The sequence below is a fragment of the Daucus carota genome, chromosome 3 (assembly GCF_001625215.2).
Source record: "Daucus carota subsp. sativus chromosome 3, DH1 v3.0, whole genome shotgun sequence".
In the NCBI taxonomy this organism is placed as follows: domain Eukaryota; kingdom Viridiplantae; phylum Streptophyta; class Magnoliopsida; order Apiales; family Apiaceae; genus Daucus; species Daucus carota.
The window spans coordinates 12,598,488-12,620,437 of record NC_030383.2 but is presented as its reverse complement, the minus strand read 5'-3'; the positions used below and the strand labels follow the sequence as shown (position 1 = coordinate 12,620,437).

At 31.7% G+C, this 21,950-nt stretch overlaps 1 long non-coding RNA gene across 1 annotated transcript; it reads left to right on the top strand.

Annotated features, from left to right (window-relative positions):
* Positions 1-204: 204 nt before the first annotated feature.
* On the top strand, positions 205-2,715 carry LOC108213857 (uncharacterized). Its single transcript, XR_010289528.1, has 4 exons — positions 205-292; positions 1,702-1,727; positions 1,931-2,001; positions 2,224-2,715. It is a non-coding gene; the product is annotated as an uncharacterized LOC108213857 (long non-coding RNA).
* Positions 2,716-21,950: the final 19,235 nt, after the last annotated feature.

The window sequence follows — 21,950 nt, the reverse complement described above, 5'->3', positions numbered from 1 at the left end:
TATATATATATATATATATATATATATATATATAGTCCCACTCTATGGAGACCCACTTTATATGGAGTACCTGGAGACTCATAATCTAACTGTTAATTTGAACTATTAATTGAACCGCTGTGATTTATTTAAAACAAAACAATGTAAACAAAAATATAACAGGTGAAAAATAACAGAGTTACACACAATACACATAATTGACAATACACGCACTTACAATAGAGAGAAATCGCGTGGGTGAGAGCCAGTGGGAGCGCGACATGGAGGAAGAGAGCAAAACAAGGATGTTATCGTAAGTATAGATTCTCAAATTGAACTTGTTTCGGTAAATTATCGCGAGCATCGAGCTTGATATACTGGGAAAAGGCACTAATTATCACCGATTCTTGATTTCGACTTGTTTTTCATGAAAAATTGTAAAAGATATATGCGTATGTATATCTTTTTTGTAGATTTGGTATGATTCTACATGCATATGTGTTTATAAGATTGAATCAATTTAATACTTCTGATTCTTTATACAATTAGATGATTAATTTGATTTTTATGTGTGTTGTTTAAAAATTTAGGGTTCGAACCATATTTTGTAAAATTGTGATTCTAGAGTAGAAGCATTGTTGTAGTCTTGTGAAATTATTTTTGTATGAATTTACTTAATGCTTATTTTTGTTTTAAAATAAATGTTCAGTAATGGAATCAAAATTTGTAAAGTTGTGCTTCTACAATAGAAGCATATGTATATCATGTCTTTATTAACTAGTTGATGCTGCGGTTAATGGAATTTGTGTATAAATTTAAGGTATAAAGTATGCTTCTGTAACAGAATCAAATTTTGTAGAATTGTGATTCTATAGTACAAGGTGTTTTAATGTTAATATTCTGTAATAGAACCAGATGTTATAGAGCAGTAGATAGATTTTGATTCCATAACAGAAACAAATTTTATAGAAATGTGGTTCTATAGTATAAGGTGTTTTAAAACTTAAATTTTGTGATGAAACCAAAATTTATGGAGTAGTGGATACAAAATATTCATGTACGTATGTCTATAGAAATTGACAAAATACGGTCTACTATTTCTATGTTGGATTGTGGTTCTATAGTACAAGGTGTTTTAGTATTAAGATTCTGTAATGGAACCAAAATTTATGGAGCAATAGATAAATTACGATGCCATAAGGGAACCAAATTTTGTAGAATTGTGTTCTATAGTGCAAGGTGTTTTAAAACTAAAATTTTGTAATAGAACCAAAATTTATGTAGCAGATACAAAATATTCCTGTACGTATGTTTATACAAATTGACAAAATAGGGTCTATTATTTATATGTTGGTGGCATTGCTGTTTTCATTTGCCTAATTAACTTTTTTTGGGTAGACCTAAATAGTATACACAAGTGTATTGATTTTAGGCTATTAATTTTGTATAAACATTTCTTGTCGTTATTTCTTGAATTTATGGAACAGAGTAATTGGACCGAGGTTAAATACTTCTGTTGTTTGTTTTATTTTTATATTCTGATTGTAATACTAAAGGCATCTCGTTTTGAAGAGGTCATGTTCTATTTCTCTATTTTGTTTGTGCAAGTATAAACATGTTTGTTTTTCCAGTTTACATGATAACAAACAAGACACTGACTTTACAGTTTATACTTTATACAATCAAAACTACTAACTTGGGATTGTTGGTTTTGCTGCACAGAGAAAGGATGTTCTTTAGCTCCACGGGTACAACCAAAATTCAATTTCAGTAGTTGTTCTATTGTATGATGCAACCATCTAAAAAGAACAGGAGCGTTAGTTAGCCTTCCTTAACTAACGCTCCTGTTCTTTTTAGATGGTTGAATTAAGATTCATGGAACTTCTCAATCATTCTGTTTTACTTTAAAGAAGTGATATTATGATTTTACTACAAAATAATTACCTCACAGTGTTACATGGGGATTGAGCTTGTTATACGCTATGGATAACAAAGGCCACAAAGCTTCAGTTTCCACTCAAGGTATGCATCTATAGGAAAATGGTTTTTCCCATGTTTTATCTGTCTCATGGAAGTTTCTCTTTCATAAGAATATAAATACGGGTGTGAGATTTGATTATAGTTGGTTTTCACAATCAATTTGCTTGATTTTTTTAAGGTCTAGTTTTATATATCAACTTTGTCTTGATTTGTTTTGGTTATATTTTCTGTGTCTAAAATGTTGGTTGAAAATATTGTGCACAGTTGATGGGATGAAGCATGGTATGAGTGTAATTATAAGAAATGCAAAGATAGATATGAATAAGGAAGCATGAGGCGAGGTTGACAAATGAGGTTGCTAAGAGGTCACCAAACCTGTTTAGTTTTAAGTCATGAAGGACAATAACCTTTCTCTGGTCATGTATGAGCTGGTGACTGTTGTTGATCCCAACTCAATACTTGCACCAGTGCTAAGAAGGTTGAGAAATGAAGTTGGCTGATTTCTGTCATGCTACTAGCTGGAATGCAATAAGTAGTGGTACTGTTTGCAACCTAGAAATGTAAAGTTGAAGCTAATGACTTGTGCTTTTGAATATTGCATTCTGCCTTTATGGATTTTACATATATTCAGTTTATATTTTTAAATTGAACTAAACCTTTTAGCAAGACGGTTTTGTACATTGCCTTGTCTTTACTTATAGCTCGACGGTTTTGTAGCAATATTTTTTGGAGCTCCTATTCCTCATCTGAGTTTCAGTGTCCCCTTTTCTTAACCAAATTCCCTTTATTCAGTTTAAAATGAAAAAAAATCTTTATTGATAAGTAGCAAGACTTCAGTGTCGAGAAATAGTGTTGAGATTTTTGTCTGTCTCAGGCATCTTCAGCAAAGAATGGATCTGTTTCTTGATGTCACTCTGCAGCAGATTATCCACAATTGAAAAAAAGAAATAGCAATATCCACTCTTGAAAATGGGATATATCAGCTCCTGATGAGCTCATCAGGAGCTCATAAGGAGTTAAAAGTGGACTTCTGGTATAGTTAGGATGTGCGATAGGAGACTAAAGTTAATTATTCTTCTTGTCAAGAGTTAGTTAGAGGCTTAGAGCACCACTTTAATCTTTCAGTGTACAGGCATTTTGTAAACAGTCTTTGTGACTTTCTGGTAATCTTTACATACACATTCAAGTTGATAAGAAAATTTTCTTGCCTTCTTATGAAAACTAATGCATAATATTTTAATCAAAACATTTGCAACTTTATTTATTATTTATTTATTATAATTTGCAATGAATTTTCTTTGAGATTTCCTATATATTTTCCTTGCAAATTTAAAAATTCTACTACATAATGGACTAGTTTGATTCTGTAATAGAATCAATTTTTCAATTATAATATATGTCAACTGTGAATTATGATTTTGTAGTAGCTTCATATCTAAACAAGAATTTAAAATTGTGACAAAAAAAACAAGAATTTAAAAAAATATATTGACAAAAAAAATAATAATTTTGTTACATTTCTACACAAAAATAAAAAATTAAAATGGTTCTATAAATGAATTAAAATTAAATATATTGACAAAAAATGAGAAATTTTGATACATATTCCATACTAAAATTATAAAACTGAATATTAATATAGTTCAATATTAATTTGGTTCTACACTAGAATCAATTCAAAAAAAATAACCCCTAAAATTAATTGTTAAGCCAAAAGGAGCGACACAAAAGTATTTTTGTCCTCCCATGTCCCGTATTTTTGTAAAATCCAGAGGAGAACCCCAAAAATAAATGAAATGTCGTGACATATTTTTCTAAAACCCAAAAAACAACCCCAAAATTTAACTGGAAGCTAGAAAGAAACGACATAAAAATACTCACGTAATAGAAAAATTAAATTGATTCCATTATAGATTCAAACTTATTAATTAAAATAACTTGACAAATGTTCACGTTATAGAAAAAATAAATTGATTCCATTATAGATTCAAACTTATTAATTAAAATAACTTAACAAATGTTTGTTTGTTATTTTGCTTCTATAATAGAATCAGGATAAGTCTTCCTATATTAGTAGTTTGTAATTAACAATAAAATTAGAATATTTTTATTATTATGAAGTAAATAAATAAAACAATTTTTTTTTATTTTTTAACTAAAAAGCTGTCAATAATTATCCTAATAAACGTTTGTAATCGAATTTGCAGGACATGTATGTTTAATTATTCGGCAAAATTTAATTATAGATATGTTAGCTGAGTAGGAGCAAAAGTTAAGAAGTTGAAAAATATTAAGGTAAAACTAGACGGATACATAGAATGATAAAAGTATAATAAAACTGTTTCATAAAGATGCCTATAAATCTAAAGGACTGGAAGTCCAGTACAGAATTCAATGTAGAAAATCAAGGTTGATTACAAGGTAAAACAAAAGGGTAAAAAGGGTGAAAACTAGGAATGCATAGACAGTAATTTTTTCAAGTGATACGGTGTTTCTTAAGTATTAATCTTCCTGCAACTATTCCTGATCTCTCCCCTCATACTAGTCAGTGGAAAAATGTTTCCCATCTTAATCATGACTTGGCAAATTATTCAAAAAATTCCTGATTGTACTCTGTGTGTTTTCGCACTAGCTCAAGGGAAGCTTCATTCTTGGTCACAAGAAATTGGTCAGATTTTAATAGGCCATTTGAAGCAAGCAGGTTCATGAAGTAGTGGTCGTCGAATTTTTTTGGTGAAACAAAGTCTAGAGAGAAAAAGTTTTGGTCAACTACCAGATCTCAGGCAGTGAGTACTGAGTTGCGCAGATCTAATGCATAATCTGGATGTTCATTGCCTGATTGATTGTAAAGTCTCTGCCTGAAGCTGACGCACCTTGTTTTCCCCATTGTGTGACTTCCTGTATGATCATAACAGAGTCTTAAAAAATAAAATAATAACATGGATTATAGTTTAATAGTCCAAATTATGACATATGCACTACAAAATATCAGCAAAACATACCGGATAGTGCCTCAAGATCAACTATGTCAAGTCCTTGTAGCTTAGATTTAGTTAGTATTGTCTGTAAAGTGTTGTTTGGGGCAGGAATGTTGCTGTTGGAGCCACTCAAACTCGCCCCTCTCGAGTCCCTTCTTCCTAGAGGAACCCAAATCAAGAAATAATTAAGATCCTCCGCAATTTCCACTTCCTCAGGCTCCTGATATTTTCTTTCCCTCTCCAAAATTTTCGTGAAATGAGCCGTCAGATCCATCCATTTCCTTTCTTCCCTTCACAGCAAAAGAAGTAAGATGCATACTCTGTTGCTCCACATCTCAATGTGCCTTCCCTAACATCGATCATAACTCAAATGTGTCTGTCAATATTGTTTTGTTACGAAACTGTAATAAGCTGGCTATTCAAAAACTAAGCCATTTATAAATTGTAATTCTCCCATATATAGTCAAAATTTCTGCATGCTTACTAGACATCACGAAGCCTTTCCCCGGTAAGAAACAAAAATCCATAGTTTATTTATAATGCACAACATCATTGAAGTCATGAAACAAAAGTCTTAAACATTACAGAAGATGCACATGAGATAACAAGGCCGAAAGATTAATCAAACCATTGCGTAAAACACTAGCAGGGACACCCTTGTTCATAATTCTGTTTTCACTCTTTCTAACAATGCTGAACAGGCTTACAATCATTGTGTTGCGGCATCTTCTCAGTAGGTAGCATAATTCATTGTTCTTCTTATTGTAGCAAGCTTCATTTGTTCAACTACAATTAACCATACCAACAAACAATACCATATGCAAAGGCCCGGCCATTATTTTACATTGTATTGCATCAAAATTTACTGCAAATGCATCCAACTCCAACGTGCCTTTTTCATAGGTTGTTGTCATTGTATCGCATTAAAATGGTGAACCGACTTGTTCTGATACGATGACTGATAGAATATCTTGTACACCAGGGTCAAAAGATTATTTGAACCATTACCACCATTTCACCCTTTCTAAAAATTACTAAATATCCTTTTTCTAACCACGAATTATAGTGAAATGCGAACTAGATCTACTTTATTTTTTAAGTTTTAACACATATGATATCAGCAATTACCGGCAAACAAATTATACTCATTTCAGTAACATTTGTTTACTAGACACTATCACAAAAAAAAAAAAGGCCACACACATTTCCCCCAATATGTGTTCTACTTTCTACTTTGATTCTATAATAGAATCAAGTAAAAAATATAATCTGAAAGAATACATAGTTTGTAAGCAAAACTTCTGGCTTTGGAACTAATTTGTAAAACATTATTTGGTTCTATAGTAGAACCAAAACTATAACAAAACTAGATATTTAGGAAAGTTATTATTTTGACTCTACAATAGAACCAATTTATAGTGTAAATTATATAATTCAAAAAATCGAGAGAGAAACTAAAAATAACAAATCCCATTGCAAAGCTACAAATAATTTAACAAAACTCAACTATGATGAAACGTAAATTACAACTAATATAATCAAAACTGCACAAAACTTGAAGGCCTTTTCTGAAAATCTATCAAATGGACAAAATAGAAAAACAGAAATGTAGTTAATGACTTAAGGTAATGATATGAATAGAACAAGAAAAGCCATATAATCTATAAGCATCAAAGAAAGCCATAAAAGCTTATGTTAAGTTTCTGCTAAAGGTATAACTAGACAACATAAACTTCAATTGCCACAATGTCGTCGAACTAGAGCAATAATTGGAGATAAGAATGAATAAGCAAAAGCTATAAAGTGCACAAATGATGCAACCAAACCAAAGAAGAAAACGAAGTAGAGAAAATAAACTCCAATAAAAAAAAATTCAAGAGTTGATCAATATCATCCAATTATAAATTACCTTGGTTATGCAACCTCCCATGGAGTATGGATTATTGTACCCTGGTAAAAAAAAATACAGCAGTGATATTGTGACCTAAATGTAACAACGTGGCAGATATCAAACATATGTATATATACAATCAGCAAAACTTATACGTTATTCAAGTGAGCAGAATTGACAGTTTTGTGTTGGTGTCACATAATACATTCTGAGACAAGAGAGGCTTTCTTACGCTTACATTTCTAATAAATAAGCCAAGTTTACAATTAATAATAACTAAACTGAACCGCATCAATCCAAACATCCCTTGCATATATCACTCGTGAATAAGTTTGAGATGTAGGCAGACTTTATTACTACTACAAATAAAGAGGTTAGGCTATTTTCGCAAGCACACCTTGGTTAGTCACTATTGTTGTGTTTAAGCATATCGTAACTAAATTACATGACCCCTAACTATAAAATTCACTTTTTTGGTTATCATGCCCACCAGACAGTTTGTGAACCTTCACTAATCAGACAGACTGCTTGGTCTTTGTTTAGTTTTAAGTCTGCACTAACAGGACCGAAATCTGTCCCAACATTGGTAGTATTACATTTTTAATAGTTTGGATAGAATCTTTCAAGCTAGCATTTTCTGCATTGAGATAAAGGGACACAAAATTTGTACAATCATCAAAGTTAATTATAGAAAAAGCACATAATAATCACTCAAAACAAACTTAAAATTATTTATAATCTCTAAGTTCATACTAGCGAAAATCTTCACTTACCTCTTGAGATGTCATTGTCAGCAAAGCCTTGAGCCAAATAATGATTAGCAGACACTTCCTGGCGGGGAGGAAACCCGAAGAAAAAACACTTGAAAACCTGAAATTAAATATAGTATACTTATAGTCACCTATTATTTTAAATCCATAGGGAACTTGCGTGGTATAATAGTAAATAGACAAACACTTTAATGGTACTTTCTCTAAATTGTTCCAACTACATTTCTACTACGCAATAGTCTGCAAAGCATAATTACAAAATCAAGAGAAGAGCAATGTCTTAATTCTACAACAGAAGCATAAATATTTACCATCCAGACATAATGGTTCCAATTAGAACTCTGTTACAAAAGATTCTATAGTAGAACCAAACCTATGATACAAAACTATGCAGAAATTAAATTTTAATAAATCCACTATCTTGATACTGCAACAGAACCAAAATTCAAGGAATAATCTCAAACTGCAGTATTTACTCAAACTGCAGTATTTACAAAAAAATGATTCCCACAGTAGAACCAAAGCAACAATATAGCTAAAAATTGAAAATTAAAACAAACTAATTTGATTCCAGAACAAGACTAGCAAAAAATAATATAAATTGAACTAAGACATATGATGAATAATAAAACTTAAAATTCAACATTTAACAAATCAATATCAACAGAGAGGGAGAGAAATAAAGAACATCACATCTCAAAGCTTATTAGTAAATCGAATTCATTTGATTCTACAACAGAACCAGGCAAAATTAATTGATTCTAAATAGTTTGTAATCAAAACTTCTAGCTTTGGAACTAATTTGTAAAACATTATTTGGTTCTACTGTGGAACGAAAACTACCACAAAATTAGATATTTAGGAAAAAAAAATATTATTTTGACTCTACAATAGAACCAACAAAAATACATAATTTATACTATAAATAATAAAATTCTCAAAATCGATCGAAAGAAAAACTAAAAATGACAAATCCGAATTCAAAACTACAGAGAACTCAACAAAAATCAGCTAATTTAGCACAATACCACATATCTGCCTGAAACTCAAAGCATAGTAAGATGCAAAATTAAACTTAAACACAAATTTAACAAATTCTACACTAGAATCAAAATTCTAAAGTAGAATCAAAATTCTACAGTAGAGCCAACCAAGAAATATATGAATCAAATATCTATAAAATGCAAAACTAATCATTTAATAAATTGATTGTTTTGAATATATAATAGAAGCAATTTTATTTTTAAAATTCAAGCAAAATATTTATCATGGATGAAGAATCAGTATATTTAATACAAATTTAGAATGAGATACAATCAAAATTGAAAAAGAAACTATACAGAAAAAATTGACTAGATAGATTTCAACAAGAACATCAAATGCAAAACTAATATATATGAGGCGTCAATTACAAATAAAGCCAGATTAGTCTATACGAAATCAAACTCAAAGTGTAAACACATATAATAATAGTTTAATTCATCAATTCGAACCTGATGAAGATTGCATTTCAATAAAATCAGACATGTGAACTTGATTTAAAGAACACAAAGTTCAATATGAGCATTTGATTTGACCAAGACAGGATCTCGTAGTGATTGTAATTACTGTGAGCGAGATCAAGAAAGAGCGAGCGAGAGAGATTGATTCAATGAGAGGGAGAGAGATAACGCCAGAGAGAGACAAGAGAGAGGGCCGATCGCGCGAGAGAAAGAAGAGAGAGGAGAAAGAGAAACAGATTGCTGACCGTTAAATGTTGTTTTGATCTAACGGTTAGGATTAAGAGATAAGGTTCTCCACTGGACTCCATATAAAACCGTACTCCATAGAATGAAGGCCTATATATATATATATATACGCCAACATTCCAAAGAGGGACTCCTTATATGGAGTTACATAGTGCGCCACTATAAATCATCAATTTTATTATAAATTGTGTTATAGAATACATATAAAATGTGATTCTAATATAAAATACTACTCCCTCCGTCCCATTGGATTGTTAACATCACTTTTTGGCACGCTTTTTAAGGCCTCAATAAAATATAGTTCCATGATGTTTTTTTTTATAAAAAAAATTCTGAATAAAAGTTTGATGTCTAAACTTTTATTCAGAAAAAAAATAAATTTAAAAAATATTATATTGCTATATTTTATAAGAGCCTCAAAATGCGTGCAAACAGTGTACGTTAACAATCCCACGGGACTGAGGGAGTATAAAATAAATCTATTTTAAGTAATTTAACACTTAAAATTTGATTAAAAAAGTATATTTTCGAAACTGATTCTACAACAGAATAATTCTGGATGATTATTATTCTGTTATAGAATCATGTTGAGATATTGCATAATTTTAGATGATTTTTGGAATAAAAAAATTGTATAACTTCGTTTTCGGTTTAATAATCAAAATTTGCAATTATATTTCATAAAAAATATAATAGAATATATATTATGTATATATTTATAATGGTGTGCTACGTAACTCCATATAAGAGGCTATGCTATGGAGTGTTACCCTATATATATATATATAATTCATGAATTATTACTTTACATATTACCCGAGCCTTTAATGAATTTCTAAATTTTTATTATCTTATGCTTTTAGCGAAATTATTACTTTACGACATTAGCCCAAGTTGGGACCGACAAAATTTATTACTTAAGCGAGCTTATTACTTTATCAGATAGAGTATTACTTAATCGAGGTTTAACTGTATTTGTTACTTTGTTGACATAAAGATGCTAAGTATTGGAATCAAAAATTGGGTTAAAATAATATGAGTTTGAGATATTTTGGGGCCGTTTGGATGAGTTTAAAATAAGTGCTTATTACTTAAAATAAAAAAATAAATTAGAAGTTAGAATTAAGTTAGGACATATAAATGATTAAAGTGCTTGGGAAAAAAGTGGAAGCCGTGAAACAAAAGTTAGGATTTTCGACTTTTTTTAAGTACTTATTGTCTTTTTTTTTTTTTTTTTGATCAAAAAAAAAAGTGCTTGTAACTTATAAATGCAGAAGTCGGGCATTTAAGTCTCAGCCAAACACCCCCTATATCTGGTTCTTGTATCTTTTTTTTTTTTTTTTTTGAAATGGTTCTTGTATCTTGTTTAGTAGAATCAATATATTTAATTTCAAAAACAATAAATTATAATCTAAACTAATTAAAATAATAATAAATTTATTATAATTATATATTTTTGTACCATTAATTTGATTTTTGTATTAAATATTTATATTAATTATTTAAATAAAAAATATTAAAAATAAGTTCATTACATACCTATCTCTGGTACCGCCCTGAAATGCCCTAAACAAACTGAACCCCTAAATGTACATAATTATATTAACTAGTATTTTTGCCCGCTTCGCTAAGGCTTTTTAAATATTTAAAATTAATTTATTTATTTAAATAAATATAATTAAAAAAAATTAAATTAGCTTATTTGAGTTGCTACCTTGTAATTTGTCCGTATATTCCTAAACTGAGCTTATTATTGGGTTATCTGTGCGTTTTGTTATTTATCAGCAGATGGGCTTAGTACAGTAATTATTGGTTTGGAGTTGCAATGATAACTGAGATGAATTTAGTTTTATTTTTCATTAAGATTTGCTAACTTTGTGTCCGTTTTCATATTATTCACATATCATACCCTGGATGAGTTTTGATTTTAACATGCAAAAAATTCTGTTGCCTTTTTATGTTGAACATGGAGAGTTTTTACCTAGTAATCTGGTTTTTCACGGGCCCGTTTTGCATGGGTATTTAAAAGTTATAAATTTTATTGTTAAATAAAATGTGAGTTTTAAAATATAATATAAAAAATGAGATTCCATGTTATTACTCCCTCTGTCCCATTTTAACTGATGTTTGACTTTTTAACACGTATATTGAGGTGCAAAAAAATAATATCTACACTCAATAAAAAATTTCAAATCTTATACCAAATAAAAATTTAGATTCTAAACTTTTATTTTATATAAATTTTATAAGGAATAGTTAAGTTTTAAGGTGATTTATTTAACACCTTAAACTACGTGTAAAAAAGTCAAAAGCAGTTAAAATAGGACGGAGGGAGTACTTATTAGAGACATAAGAGATATTTACTCCATTTTTATCCAGTTTTTACATTTTTTTTGTAAGACATTTCTCTTATTCTATATTTTTCCAAAATTTTAAAAAACATTTGTGTTTCCAATATGTAAAAACAAAATTCACATTAACTTTGTCAACTTTTTTCGGATTGATTATTAATTATGAATATCACCCATTTTTATTTTCCACACTTTTTTTATACTCAACGTCTCGCTGGAAATAAGAAAATTGGCATATACTCAAGATTGTTATTCAATTACTACGCTTTCCATATTTTCCGGGTAATAAAATCATTTTTCATTCAACTTCACTTTATATTTGAATTAACAAATTCAAAAAATGTGATATAAACTAAGTGTTTAAGAATTAATAAAATAAATGATTTGCATAACTAATAGGATTATATTAAATAAAATTATAATTGTAATGGATAATTTAAGGTATTTCTATGCTTTTATATTTAATTTTTTCATAATATGTAGTTTGTGTAATTTTACTATCAATTCTAAATGAAACCTAAAAACAATCAGAATATGAAAAATAATGCAAGGAGATAATGTAAGAACGCAAAAACACAAAACCATGATGCCGAAATTTATATAATAGATCATAATATTTACCCACTCAAAAAGGAGCACACTCTCCCCCAACAAAAAAGTGGTACATATATACATCTCAGGTGAGCTAGAAAATTCTTCTGATATGGAACTCAATAGTATTAACTATATATATATAGTGAGTAAATTTTACCTCCATAATCAAAAAAGCTCGGGCTCTTCAAGTAGCATTTCTTTATGTGAACTTCACATTTGTTTCTTTGGCACCAGAGCTGATTAGTCAAGAGGAAAAACTCTTTACTAAAATCTGTAATAATTGATAATGGAAAAAATTAAGCTCAGAACCATAGATAATCAACAAAAATAGGGATAATTCAGGTCAAATTAGACACACAATTAATATGATTGGCAAAAACAGTGAAAAACAAACAGGGAAGAAAAACACACCAATAGATCAGATCGAGAGACACTTGTGGTGAATACTATAATCAAAATTCACAACCAACAAAGTGATTACGAAACTACCGGCATCTGGATGGAGCCAGCTCGTTGATGTAGGAGATTGCAATACAAATGTCCCAGGGTCTTGAAACCTTTCATTATCCTGGATTGAAGCTTCTACTTCTTTTGTAATGAGCCCTTCAATCCATTTTGGTAACACAGAATCCAGATTTCTTTTATCCATTCTTGTGATATTGTAAAAGCTGCAGGGTATAGTCAGTGCCATAGCCTCTCAAAGTTGCCACCGCTTACTAAATCTTGACATCCAGCAGTTTTCCGCAGCCAGTACATATAATCTTTCCATTAACTTTATTTGACATAACATGTTCGATATCCTACATCGTTACAACGCAAAGATAAAATCATTACATCCTCATAGCACTTGCAATCCTATCAATGAGCTATATGAGTTGAAACTAAATTTAATACTATGACATTGCATGATTAAATGTGGCAAGTTCAATACTTGAAAATTATAAATGAGCTAAAAAAGCATAAATAATATGAATTGGGAAACTCGAAAACTGTAAATAAGAGTCTCTACCTTTCTTGAGCAGACATGCCAAAACACTTGTAGCGGTATCATGACCAGCAAATATCAATCCGATGATATTGTCCGACATCTGAGAGTCGGTGAAATGAATCTTTTTTCATTAATATTCCCAAACAACCCTCCAATGTTGCCAATTTCTTTGCCTTTTCTTCTCTTTGAATCAAATTCAGTTTTTCATTTAGTAGCTTCCTTGCCTATCATTCACCTAAACTCTTTTTGCTGTAAATTTTTTTAGATCCGTCAATAAAATTGATTTGGGCATTATATCAGATAGCTGGTGGAACACTTTCAAACACTTGATCTACAAATGTATACACACAGATACATCATACAGTTCTCACACTACTTTAAAATAAGACGGTAAACATACATCCCGGAAAAGATAATAATACTACAAACTTGAAATTTTACAAATCTTGGAAGAGTTTCAACAAATATTACTATTACATCTATATGCAAGAGAAAATATTTGTATATACCTTTACATGCTCATTTTCCAGAATGTTTTTTCCTCGTATACGCAATACAGATCCTTCTTTCTCATTATCTACGGTCTATGCACACATTAATGATGAGAACATATAGAATGCAAAATTCCTAGCAGCAGGGTACAACATATTAATCAGTATAATGCAAGCTATCATTTTCTAGGCCAAAGGCGCCGAGAAAAGAAGGAAATTCAGGGGGAGAAATTAATATTTTAGCTGGATCAACAGTTCTTCAACTAAGAAAAAGGTGCATCTATTATTGAAAATCACTTACAGAATTTTGTACCAAATTAGGCACGAGGATATATAAAGTAAAGAGATATGACAGGCAACACAGAATTTCGAAAGGAAGTTAGGATCCAGGATGAGTAGAGTTCTATACTTCTATAGAGAAACATTATTTCTATGGATTTATCACTCCAACAACAATAGCAATAACTATGGCCCTCATTTGTGTACCAGACAATGGCATCTGCAAGAATATAATCAAGACGACTTGATAAATATATGATGGTAGTGAATAAATGAAGCATGTGAATAATCATAGCAAATATAGCACCATAAAAAGAGAACAAATTAATAGCACAAAAGAACTTGACCAACCTCCAAGAAGTTGAGAAATAACAGAGGAAAATAATTTAAGGTCCAGATGAGATCAGAACCGGATGAACATAAAGTACGATTTCTCCGCATCTGCACAGTTCGATTCATCATAAAGAATCTCCTCTGGTAATCCCATGCCATCATCTGCCTGAAAAAGTGGGTACATCATACATGTACCATATTATTGGAATTTACACAGCAGTCAAGTTACTTTCATTTCTGGGAAAAATGGTCAGTCTAGCATAGTTTATTACCACTATGCTTATCCGTCTTTCCAGATAATAATTTCTTCATCGCAGAAATCAAGAACCTGTGTTTCTGCAGCAGGAGGAGACTGAACTGAAAAAATGGTTGCTGGCTTTGGCCCTCATCTGTGTACCAGACATTTGAACTAATAAGCTGATTTTCTAAGTCTTGAGATCCACAGTTTTGAGTACCATGATTCATTTTTTACCCCAAGTCTATTCCAATAAAAGACACATAAATAACAACAAAAAGTTAAGGAACTAATTAGACAAAGCACCTCAGATGCGTAAAAAACTTATTCATTATGTAGCTCTTGTGCATAATATCACAAAAAATAACATCAGAGCTAACAAACTAATGAAATAGAACATTAAACTGAATCAAATCTTGGCTGAAACATGATTAAAAAGTATGGATAAACAATAAATTAGATACACAGGCAGTCTTCAACCAAGATGTTATCCATAAAATTGGTACTAACAATTATTCCATCTGACTGAATCGAATCTACTTTATGACAGCAGACCCTAATCACTCATAAAAATAATCTAAAAAACATAATTAAATAACACTCATAAAAAAAATCTATCTACATGAATCAATATTTGAAAAACGAACACTTGACATGAAGAAAATTTTCAATTGATAGAAAATAATCATTTTATTAATCAAAACAAATATTGTAGTAACAAAAGATTACCTTAATAGTATACGTTATCAATTCTTTTCATTTGGAAAGAAAATCGAACAGTTTCTATACGAAGCCCGACTGCAATACAATAACCATGATTCTCTTTGTTGGACCCATCGATCTTTCTTCTCCTTCGAGCATTGTCTCCTGCATTTCAGTTGTAATAAATTAGATAACAACAATACAACAAAATGGTAATAGAAATGCACAAAAATCATAATTCTAACCACAATCAGATTGGAAGGAGGTGGAATTATCAAGTTTAAGATGATCGCAATTAGCCTGAAACTTGAGATAAAAGATGTGAGATTCAAATCAAGTAGATTTAAAGGAGTCAATCATGAAGAAATCACAGCAAAAAACAGACTTCTTCCATAAATCGGCGGCAAAATCCATTGGTGTTGATGGTAATCAGATGTTAGAAATGCAATTCGACTCAATATGATTCCTATATTGAATCAGATGTTGATGGTAATCTGATCATGTTTCACCATCAGCTCCAGACAGGAAACATTGATATTTCAAGAAACACAAACAAAATTAATAACATATAATAAATTCAAAATCTTAATTTACCTTGTGGAGGAATGATATTAGTTCCCAAAAACTGATTTGTATGCGCACTATTTACTCTGTTACAGTCACCAAGTACTCTCACTCCCTCTTTCTTGCACAACTACAAACCCAAAGAAAAGTTGAATGAAAAAGATAAAAGGAAAAACAGTGAAAAAAAAACAGAACAGGAAAGATTACATACAGTGTGCACGAGTGTGGGAAGATCCTTGAAATTGAGTAGTATTAAATTTAGTGGATTCCTTGCCTTCAAGAACTAAACTTCTTCTTCTTCGGTCTTCAGGACCTAACAAAATATAACACAAACACTTTAAAAAAATTCTAAGAAGTAATGAAATCAATAATAAGGTGCAAGTAAAGAACATACCCAAATCACTGCTAAAGGATGAGAAGTTATCAAGTTTCAAATGATTATAGTTAAGCTGAAAAACAACAATAAGAATTCAATATTGTGATGAATTAAACTTACACAAACTACATACATTTATGAAAATTAAAAATGAACGACCGTAAGTGGAAGACAACCTCTTTCATGTTGAGAGGAGGTGTAATACTCAAAAGCTCATAAAAATTTGAATGGTATGAGAAGAGACTCATTTTCAATACAAAATAGACTATACACAAATTTTAAATTCAAATTAACAAATAAAGACAAACGGAGGAATATTACATTACCAGATTAAGCAAACAATCGTAGCAGATGAAGTTTAGATGAGAGACCATTTGAAGAAGTTAAAAAGCAGAAAAACGTAAGATGGAATGCGCAAAGGAGCTGAACTGAAGGGAACAATGTACCAAACTGCCAGCAAAATACATACCTCTCTCATAAATCCACGGCAAAATCGTTAGCTGAGAAGAAAATTCAGAGCTGGTAATTTCAATTTGGGTGATTAGGGTTCGTATAATCATAATATTAAAAATTATAATCAGAAAAACTACTAATAACAGTAATAAGTCAAAGAAGTCTGAATACATAATTCAGTACATGGATCCATGTACATTTAAGAACCCGTGACACTATCTCGGTATCTCCATGTCCAAGTTCAATTTCTACGAAGAGCTGATGAACATTATCTCGGTATCATCATAGCTTCCTAAAATTTGAACTTAAGACATCACGTAAAAGTTAAAATTAATAAAAGAATCATTAAATAAAAATGATAAAAAATTTTGCAAGAAAGAACAAATTAACAAAACTAAATTCGATGTACTCCCTCCTTGTCACTTAGGCTCATCACATATAAACAAACATATTAACATTTAAACTCTTTTAACACTTTTAGCAAACAGATGGTGTGCAAACAAAATATATAACACAACTTTTAAAAAAGCAGTTAACAAATAAAACGTAGTAACAGAGAAAAGCTCTCGTACCTCACAATAAAACGTAATAAAGCTTATGAAGGATGAATCTGCGTAAAGAAAATACAAACATCAATCAGATTCGAAATTTGAAATATAAGAGATACATACACCTATACATACACATCAGTTGCGTCTTAACCTTCAGATCTCTGTATTTTCTCCGTCTTCCCTCAGAGCTTCACTGGTGAAAACCGGTCCGATCGATCTGATTTCTCGCGCAGCGATTAGGTTAAGTAATTTCATCGATTTTGAATTGAATCGGTGAGCTTCTTCCCGAAGCTTCACATGTTTGAATAAGAAATTGGTGTGGCTGTGAATAATGGCTGATTAGGGTTCGTATATTGAAGGAGTTGAAGAGTGGATGAGATCTAAATTTGAAATCCTGGCTTGAATCAGGAGTAGTACGCAGCAGAGCAACGTAGTTGAGAAAAAACAATATGGAGCTCGGTCTGCAGCAGTTGAATATCCTTCCAATTGAGGAATTTTTGATTTATTTAATATCTGTATGCATAGACACGCAGCAAAAGTAGGGGAAAGTAGCAGCAACAAAACAAAAATGGTAGTCAATGTCTTTAATTAAGTTTGACTGCTTGTAGTAGTTGTTTTGAAACCAATGGCAACTACTGTAAATAAGTATTAAGTTTTAGGGTATGGGGTGTAAAATTGTTAGCAAGAGGATTCAGGATTTATTATATATATAGATAACGAAACTGAAACTTGTACTCAGATTCCTTATTCTCATGATAAAATCTTAATACTTCGTACCTGTTAGATATAATTGATGATTACTGATGTTCTTAAGGTTTGTTTTAGAACAGGAATCATCAGAGTTTAATATGGAAGCTGATCAGAGTCTAGTAAAGTCTGACAGAGTTTGATAAAGTCTGACAGAGTTTGATAAAGTCTGATCAGAGTTTACATAGTCAAGACTCGACAGAGTTTACACGTGGAAAGAGCTCAGAAGCGGATATACTTCAAGGAAGGATAGAAGCTGAGGAGTGATTTGCTGACTATGGAAACTAAACAGAAAACTGGAGCGATCTTTGATTGATAGATTTATTAGCTGATTTATAGGATATCAAATTAGAGATTGATTTTGTAACTGTGTCTATATAAACACAGATTAGGGTTACTCTATATGAGGTGTGTTATCGAGTATATTGTTAAGAACCCTAGCAGCTCTTAGTGATACAATATAAATCACTGAGAGAGTTTTTGTAACCATAAAAGCTTTGTGAATATAAGAGTTTATTGATTCCAATTACTCATATTGTCTTACTGTGTTACAGATTGTGATCACTATATCATATTATATAGTGAGTTTATAGGACCTAACAAGTGGTATCAGAGCCAGCTCTGTTAAGATTACTACAGTGAGATCTTAAACACAATCATGTCTGAAAAATCACAAGCTTCATCCTTTAGAGTTCCAATCCTTAAGGCATCTGAATATCCAGTCTGGAAAGAAAGAATGATCATATTCTTAGACTCTGTTGATCCAGAATACCTTGACAGGATCTTTGATGGACCACATATGCCCACCAAGCTCTCTGTTGGGCTTGCTGATGAACCTCAGAAGATGGTCCCAAAAGAAAAGAAAGATTATACCCCTGAGGACATCCTGTCAATTAGTAAAGACTCAAAGGTGAAACACCTTTTGCACAGTGCTCTTGACAATGCAATGTCTAATAGGGTAATTGGGTGCAAAACTGCTAAACAAATCTGGGATGCTCTGGAAACCAGATGTCAAGGAACTCAGGCCATTAAGAAAAACAGAAAAACAATCCTTACACAGGAGTATGAGCACTTTGACTCAAAATCTGGTGAGTCTCTGACAGATCTGTATGACAGATTTGTCAAACTGCTGAATGACTTATCTCTGGTGGACAAGGAATATGATCTTGAAGACTCAAATCTCAAATTCCTTCTGGCTCTTCCTGAAAAATGGGATTTGAAAGTCACCACAATTAGAGACAATCTTGATCTTGGAGAAATGTCTCTTGATGATGTTTATGGAAGATTGAAGACCCATGAACTTGAAATGGAGCAAAGGAGCAAACGTCATGGAGGAAAATCAAAGTCTGTAGCTCTGAAAGTTCAAGAGGAAGCTGCTAAGAGCAAAGGAAAAGCTCATATCACAAAGTCTGACATTGAGTCATCAAACTCTGATGACTCAAACTCTGATGTTCCCTCAGACTCTGAAGAAAGTGATGATGAGATGATGCAGTTAGCAGCATTGATGGTGAAAAGCTTCAAGAAGTTGGCCTACAAAAAGTTCAACAAAGGCAAAAGTTTTTCAAGAAAAGACAGAAACTCTGACAGAGTTTATGACAAGAAGAACTTTAAGAAGAATGAGGGCAAAGAAGGAAAAGCTGGAAAAGCTGACAAGTATACCTGTTTCAACTGTGGTGAAAAGGGACACTTTGCATCTGAATGCAAGAAAGCCAAGAAGGAAAAAGAAAAAGCCTTTATCACCAAGAAAGGAAACTGGACAGATACATCTGATTCAGAAGAAGAAGTCAATTATGCTCTGATGGCAAACACTGACAACAACTCTGAATCTCCTGCTAAGGTACCTCATTCTACTCTTGCCTTTGATACTGAAGATATAACTGAGTTAAGATTGTTTCTTAAAACTTTGCATACCAGCTTTAGAGATCAGACTTTAGAAAATGAAAGATTAAAATCTGAAACTCTAAGTGTAAAGAAAAGAAATGATTATCTTGAAAAAGAATTAGTTCAAATGTTGGAAGTTCAGAAAGAAAGAGATGATGCTGTCATTATCAAAGATGAATTATTAAAGAGGTATGCATCTCTTCAATCAGAACTTGCTAAGGAAAGGGAAATTATTAAAACATGGACTAATTCAGGCAAAACTACTCAGGATATCTTAGGTAGTGGAAACTGGAAGAAAGGACTAGGTTATACTGATAACTCAGAAGCTGAGTCATCAAAAACAGAGTTCGTTAAAACTCAAAAACCTAAGGTTAAACCTGTTAAATTTGTTGTTGAATCCTCTAAGAATAAACAATGTAGACCAAAATCAGAGATTAACAACAATTTAAAATCTGAAAAGCCCAAACAGGTTAACATAGGACTGATGACTCAGAAACAGCTTAAACATAAGCTTAAAGAGGTAAAGTCTGATGACAAAAACAAGGAGCCTAGGAAGAACAGAAATGGCAAGATTGGAATAGACAAGAGTAATAACTACATGCCTGTTCCAAATGCACCTAGGAAGACATGCCATAACTGTGGTAATACTAATCATCTTGCTAATTTTTGCAGGAAGAACAAGGACATTAACTCTTTACCTACAAAGTCTGGAGTTAGAAAAAGTAGTATTAGATATAAACCACAAGATCCATGTTTTCATTGTGGTAGTTTATGGCATTCTATTTATACTTGCAAAGAATATCATAGTTTGTATTATGATTATTATCAATTGAAACCTTCTTTGAAGAAGTTTAATAAAAGCTCTGCAAGTACAAAATCTGTTTCTAGTACAAACTCTGTTGCAAAGTCTGTTAGCTCAAACTCTGATAATAATACCGCTGCAAAAGCTAACAAACTTAATAAGGCCAAGGGATCCAAGCAAGTCTGGGTCCTTAAAACTAACAATTAGTGGTCTTTGTGATTGCAGGGCAACAGGAAGAATATTCTAGTCTTGGACAGTGGATGTTCAGGACACATGACTGGAAATAAGGCCCTGCTGTCAGAGTTTGTGGAGAAGGCTGGCCCAAGTGTTTCTTATGGAGATGGCAACATAGGAAGGACTCTGGGATATGGCAACATCAATCTTGGAAATGTCATCATATCAAATGTAGCTCTTGTTCAAGGGCTGAAACACAATTTACTCTCTGTCAGTCAGATCTGTGACAGAGGATATCATGTTGATTTCTATGAAGAACACAGTGAGATAGTAAGCAAGTCAACAGGCAAAGTGGCAGTAACTGCTCACAGACATGGAAATATTTATGAAATCCACTTGCCTACAAACTCTGAAGGAAAAGCAATTTGCTTGTCTACAAGGATCTCTGCAGAAGAAAGTTGGAAATGGCACAAGAAGCTTTCACATCTAAATTTCAATTCCATAAATGAGCTTATAAAGAAAAAGCTTGTGAGAGGACTCCCTGAATCACTACTGACATCTGATGGATTGTGTGATTCATGTCAAAAAGCCAAGCAGAGAAAGACATCTTTCAAGAGTAAGACTGAATTCTCAATAAATAAACCATATCATCTTCTACATGTTGATCTATTTGGACCAGTCAATGTACCATCCATTGCAAGGAAGAAATATGCTCTTGTCATTGTTGATGAGTATACTAGATACACATGGGTATATTTTCTTCACTCTAAAGATGAAACAGCCTTGCACCTGATGGATCATGTGACACAACTGGATCATGGATCTGAAGACAAAGTGAAGATTATTAGAAGTGATAATGGAACTGAGTTTAGGAATTCAACAATGGAAGAGTTCTGCAAAGAAAGAGGTGTAGTGCAACAGTTCTCTGCACCTGGTACACCACAGCAAAATGGTGTAGTTGAAAGGAAAAACAGAACTCTTATAGAAGCTGCCAGAACTATGCTTGATGAGGCTAAATTGCCTACATATTTCTGGGCAGAAGCTGTTCAAACAGCTTGTTTCACTCAAAATGCAACCTTGATT